Below are 6,798 nucleotides of genomic sequence, written 5' to 3'. Positions count from 1 at the left end.
ACAGGATAGTACCCCATCACTTTGTGTGAGAGGGTTTTTTCACACACACACCCCATCGGGTTTTACGTTCATTTTGAAAAATCCGAAACTTAGTTGAAAGCCTTTGGTACCAGAAGCAATTTTGTTCCAGCAACAAACTTTGTTCTAAAATGTAGAGAGCAGGCAGAAGGAAACCTCCTTCGGTTAAGGAGCATTAAGAGCATTAAGGAAACATCTAAGAACCTTGCAGGTAAGGGAAAAAGCAGAGACACTAAGGACCGTGGCTGCTGTGTGATTAATTACTCATAAAGGCTGAACAGACAGGAGCGGATGAAGACTGCAACCGAGACAAAAGAAGCTAAAATACTCAAACCTGGCAGGGAACCCGATAACCTGCTAACACCATTCTGCGTGAAGTTACACTCACGCCTCACTGTGCTCGGTGCTCAATTCCAGCACTGCTGGGGTTTTTTTTATTGTTGTAGATTTTATTCCCCACTCTACTTATAATGAATAAGGTAATGATTAATGCTGCAAAGGAGAGGCTGTTGTTCAGTGCTGCCACAAAATCGGCATCTGGATCCCTAAATCTGTTAGTGAGGAGCATGGTAAGATACAAGTGATTGAATAGATTGAAATAATAAGAATATCCTAAAACTAAAAAATGGGGTTCAAAAGCAAAGCCTGTGATACTACACAGATTTACCACATGTGCTTTTGACCAGCTAACCTGTAAGACTTTCTCATGGCTCATCTCTAGTCCATAGGTCACTCATCAAAACAGTTGGAGAGATTTTCATATATGCTGCAGGTTCTATATTTCATTGCATGCATTTCACAGGACATTGCTAAGTGACAGCTGAGGAACTAGTTCTATATTTGGGGTAAGGGGACTCATTTTGATAGAGTTTATGTAAGGCCAGGCTTTGTACAGCATGGCTTAATAGCCCCCAAAGATGAGTGTCCTATCATCAAAACACTATTTTTTTTTTTAATAAAAACTTTGTGATTTTTCAAATTAGTTTTCTCTCTCATCCCTAAATTTACACAGACTTCTTCCCATTCTTTCCCATTCCTTCCAGGGACATTTTCCTGGATGATAATGAGTGTCTCTATTCCCTTCAATTCTTGGGTCACTAGAGTGGCTAGCTTCATGTTGTGCAATTCTGTAACAGTTTTATAATTTCTCATACCGGTGGCTACTTGCTCACAAAATTCCTGAATCACAACTGATTTTTTTATCTTGTTTTATTTATTTATAGGCTCTAAGCTGTTCAGTCTCTTCATAATATGTCTCAACCTAAAATAAAGCTCAATATTGTCCAAGTACCTGTTGCAGACAGCTGAGCTATGAAGATATATGTTAGGAAAATTAATGAGACAATACATAATGGTCTGAAAATCACATCCCCGCAAACCCCTGTAGAATCTTCTATGCTTATTGGAATCTCAACAAAATTCAGAAGCTCACTGAAATCTTAAAAAGAGCCGCTACAGCTAGATAATTACACTGCTCTTCACTAACATTAAAAAAAACCCTCTGTACCATACCTACTTAAAATGACTGAAATATTTCAACTCTAAGAGACACGAGATCAGGCGCAAACTGGACAAATATCACATAGCTCACAATGTTACACAACTTTTCAGCCCTCCACATGAGATGGACTCAAGAGAGGGCTCTCATTACAACACTACTTAAAGCAGAAGCTCCCACCCTTCACTTTCTCCAGCTACTGTTCATCTCAGTTGATCCACAAAAGCCTTTCCACAGGCGACCGTCCCTCCAGGCTGATAACGTATTCGTGAATGCTCAGAAAGCAGCACCAACAGGGATGTAAGCTCAGCTACGAACTCACGCCCCAGCATTCCAGGCTGGACTTTGCATATATGCCGTCTGCTGGAAGAGCAATCCCTGAGACTCGCTGCGGAGGACAAAAGTGATTCTTGAAGAGCAGCAAGCACTCTGGAAATGTTTCTTCAGTTCATAAACTTTGCTTACTCCTCCACCTATTCCATTTATTTTAACGCCTTTAATTGCGCTGTGAAATGCAGTCTCTCACATGGCATGTCAGCTCTCAGAAAATCTAACACTGTTTGTCCAGTGCTCCCAGAGCAACATCCCAACCCTCAGCACCAGCTTTCCAGAAATACAAAAAACCCTTCAAAATATCACTTTTCCTCCAGGTCCATGCCACTCTTCAATTTCTCAAGCTACACCTTTCCACAACCAGCTGTTACTTTGGTATTCTTTAACATCACCAGCATTTAAAAGCATTTTTTAGTAATGCAGCCGTTTGCGAGACACACGTCTCATTTCAGTGGCTTGTGACTGTCGGTCCTGGGAAAAATTAACATGGATATCCATCCCCCTTCCCTCCCGCTGCCTAACACCAGGCATCCTGCCCTTCCACACCCCCCGCCCTGTCAGCTGCCAGCGGTGCTCGAGCCACCACCATGGGCACCGAGGGTGCTGGCTGCATCGCACCAGGGGAATGGCCCTGCCCCCGTGCCGCCAGCGGGCCCTGCGGATGGCTTTCACCCTCTGGCTGTAGAGATGCTGCCACTTCTAGTGGTCTGTATGCACATAGCACACTCCAGGACAATTTCATAAACCAAGAGCTGTATTTACATAGCAGCAAACAGCTATGGCTGTATTTCCTCAACTGCAACAATCAGACGGGACAGTGGACACCCAACACGCACACAAGGAGTGGCCTTGGCAGTTTATGTCTCCGTGCACGGTGTGCACCATACAGCAGGGGCATAGAGGTAACTAAAATATTACTTACAAAACAATCAGACTTAGATATTTAGGCACTCCAGGTTTTTATAAGTCACCATCAAAGGGCTAGCCCTGCTTCTGCAACACCCACGGTGACAGAAAATTCCTCTGCAGTCCTTACAGGCTCCATACGTGTGCAATAAAGCACATTTCATAACTGCAGAGCTCTGACCTACCTTGAGGCTGCTTTTCAGGAGCAGGTCATTTGTGACTACAGGAGTTTGCACCGGTGATCTCTTAGGGCTGTACATGATTCTAGGGCTTTTTTAAGACATTTTCAGTTTATCAGCTGAGAAGAAATTTTGTGGCAGGAGGACATCTAGTGATGTGATATATATTTACATGCTTAGCTGCTTCCACGCACAGCTGAGTGAGTCATGGAGGGTTTGAAGGGTCTTTAAAATGTGCGGGTGTGCACTTGACTCTGCTAGGAAATAGACTCGGGGATTTGATAGGATAGCATCCGAAACCGCGGCAGCAATTTAACCACATAATTCCAAGATCAACCTTTTCAAAATGAAATGCTGCCAAGATTTAGTGATTATCGCCACACTTCTCACTGACATTGATATGCCACCTCCAAACCTGGATTTATACTGGCACTGATCACACAATCCATGCAAAATGACCATTAAAATCATGATACATTTAGCATCAAAAGCTTCCTATTGAACTACCCATAGGCTCAGCACAGCAGCAACTCTGACTGATGGCTCTTCTTAAATTTTCTCTTTTTAAAGACAGCTCTTTTAAAATTGTTTTTTAAATAGTCTTTTTTTTAATTCCCCTGAAAGCAAGAATTATTACATCTCAGACTGATAAAAATCAGAGTAGTTATTCTGCATTGTAACTCCCCTGAACTAAGGTTTTATCAGTGAAGCACTGGAAATTCAACACTATAGACAGACAAATACAATAAAAGTCAAAATAGTCAGTTAGTACACGCTCGTGAACAGAACATTACTTGTAGAAAAAATGCCATATATCACAAGTGTAAAACAAATATCAGTATCAAAGTCATGTGGAACTATTAACATCTGCATTTATACATTTCCAGAGTGATATCAAAATATCCCTTACATATTTTTCAAAATAGAACAAAGTGATTATGGTAAAATAATTAAGGAAGAGAGTCAGTTAACCATTTATAAGAAAAAATAAAATACACTATCAAAGATGTTGGTTAAGTAAGGACTGATACATTTTTATAGCCGTAGAGAAAGTCTACAAAAACATGTATTTGCTTACATATATTTCTTCATTGTTTTGTGATTTAGGGGCTAAAACTATTGCACCAGTAAATCTATATGTGCATCTTGAATGTGCTGATTTTTCTATTGTACTCGCAGTGTGACCACCGTGTCCCACGGAATCCGCTTTCATGCCTGATATAGAAGGATTACCTTTGAAGGATGTTGCCAAAAATGCATTTGCACGGTGGAGGAAACAAGAGCTGCTCATTGAGATGGCTCCCATCAATGTGCACAACAAAGAAAACACCCACAGCCAAGACAGCTTCTGATTTCAGCTTTTGCATGTGTATGCATGGGAGAATATCTCCGTAATTTGTATTACTAGTATTACAGAAAGAAATGACGATGAAAAAAATAATCAGAACACTGTATTTAGGAAGCAGCTCCTGGGAAAGCCACGTCATAGCAGAAACAGCAGAAATACCAGAACATCTGGGCAGCTGCGGTGCACTGCATGTGGCTACGAGCAAACCTCTCCAGCCTGAGCATCACCACCTCATCCCCTGTTCTGCAAGGCAGCACCCTCGCTCGCGATCTTGCTCAAAGTGGGCTCAGGGAGCTCATGAATGAGTAGGAGATACTGACATCACCACGGAGCCAGGCCAGCCCCTTTGCGGTAAGGTGCACTCCTGCACACCTTCGGTCTGGGGAACCCCTGCTAGCAGCACAGATCGTGGTGGGTGTGTTTGCAGAGCTGGGAACTGCCTGGGTTGCAGTTACACATGGCAAACGCAAATACAAGTAAATCTCAGAGTCACAGGGCACATCCAGAAGGATTAAAATGTTTTTTCAAATCATATTAAGTAATCACATCCCTGACTCTGGACTGAAACCCAACCGTTTGTACCAGAACAAAACGCAAACTCAAAATGGATATTTTTTTTTTTTTAAGAATCGCTTAGATTGGCAAGTCCTACAGAGTATGAACATTATAAGACGAGATATTCATAGATAATATCAGAACAAATAAAAAGTCATATTGGGGCAAGAAATTACCTGCTATTTACTTTGACAGTTAGCTGCTTACTGCTATAGCTTCAGACTTACACAGAAGGCAGTTCTCGGTATTTCAATGCCCCTTGAGTCATTAACACTTCAGATAAGCAGGACATGTGGGTGCACCACTTCAATCTTCTTCATAAGAACCATAAGCTGATGGAATATTCCTCAGGTGCTTTCCAAAACCTCTTAAAAAATCTCTGTAGTAACCACAGGACTGCAACTACTGTGTTTTTTCTTCAAATAATTCTATATTGCCTGATGCAGCTGTGAAAAGCTTTGTTATCCATCAAACTGGGGTAAAAGAAAAAAAATATTAAATTAATAATAAATAATTTATCACACATTATTAATTTTAGTTCTTTGCCTTGCTTCCTCTATTTCAATTATTCACACATATTATACAGCTTTTTTTTGAGGCTCAGAAGGTTCTGACCCAGAACCAGGAGCAGATTTGTGGGAAGGCAAGTCCTAATGGTGCTGAGCTGGTTAGATTGCCCAGGGCAGGACAGAGCACAGCACGCACTGGCACTGCTCTGACCATGTCGTAGTATTAATGACTGAATTTCTGATTCAGTTTGTATTGCATACAATTTACCATGATGAAAACCGAAATTAGGTTTTCAATGAGAAGATATGGAAATGTGAAAACTTTGGAGGTTTGGGGCAATACAGTGAATGAATACAAAGTAGTTTGCTTTTCAGCATGTTATTTATCAGATTTTTTTTACTGCTTTTAATTACTGTCCTCACATTCAAAATATCTTCTATTTCTGCTAATAGCAAAATTGTTACTGGAACAGAAATATTTCTTGTAGTTTATTCCAAGTTGTACACTGAAAGAATTAGGAACTATATCTCCAGCAGAAATAAAGTTAGATAAAAAGTAAAATCTCCCTTTATCCCATTGCAGAGCCAAACCAAGTGTTTTTCTCAGTTTATGCTACAGGAATTTATTATCCTGGAGACTGTCTGAAGACATCTTTAAGGAAATCAATTTAATTTTGTACCGATGCCTTTTGCTGCATTCCCTCAATAACTAACACTGGTATACAAAGCATATGGGTGTTTTATATATACAGAAAATGACTCTAAATTTTGTCTAAAAGACTAATTTTCTTTTATTTTAGTTGATATAGTCCACTGAAGTTGGCAGCAAGGAGAATACTGAGCAACTTTTTAAGGAAAAGTAATGCTGGGTGCCTTGCAGTCTTATTACCATAAATTATTCTTAAACCCCATTGATTATTGAAATAAAAATTCCATTTCCCTTACACATCAACAATTTCTTTCAGGGAAAGGGGAAGTTTCTTTGTCATACAGAAAATTTTCATTCCAAAGTTTTCTAAACAAAATTGGCATTGACATTGCTGTGATTATTACAGTCAAGCTTCTGATTTTTAATATTTTCAACTGACAGATTTATTTCTTCTCAAATAAAAAAAAAAATCCTTCTCAGAATAAAAATATATAGCTTCCTTATATTTCCTGATTCTGAAAATTACCAGGTGCCAAGCTCTGAACATAAGGAAATTGAAGACCCTTGAGGGTGACCTTAAGAACCACAAAGGTGGGGAATTGTGATATAGTGGTTTAGGCAATTTCATTGCAGCTGCTTGGTGCTAGAAAAATGAGAAATGGGTTTTCTATTACTAAATATAATGAATTCCCTTTCTGTCCTGTCACAAATTGTCAAACTTCATTAATGAGAAGAAAGATGTGGTGCATACATATACAAAGGGTAATATGAATATACATAGTTAAAATGGAGAAATGCTGCAT

Source organism: Falco peregrinus, chromosome 3 (assembly GCF_023634155.1).
Source record: "Falco peregrinus isolate bFalPer1 chromosome 3, bFalPer1.pri, whole genome shotgun sequence".
NCBI classification, from domain to species: domain Eukaryota; kingdom Metazoa; phylum Chordata; class Aves; order Falconiformes; family Falconidae; genus Falco; species Falco peregrinus.
This window is presented reverse-complemented; position numbering follows the sequence as displayed.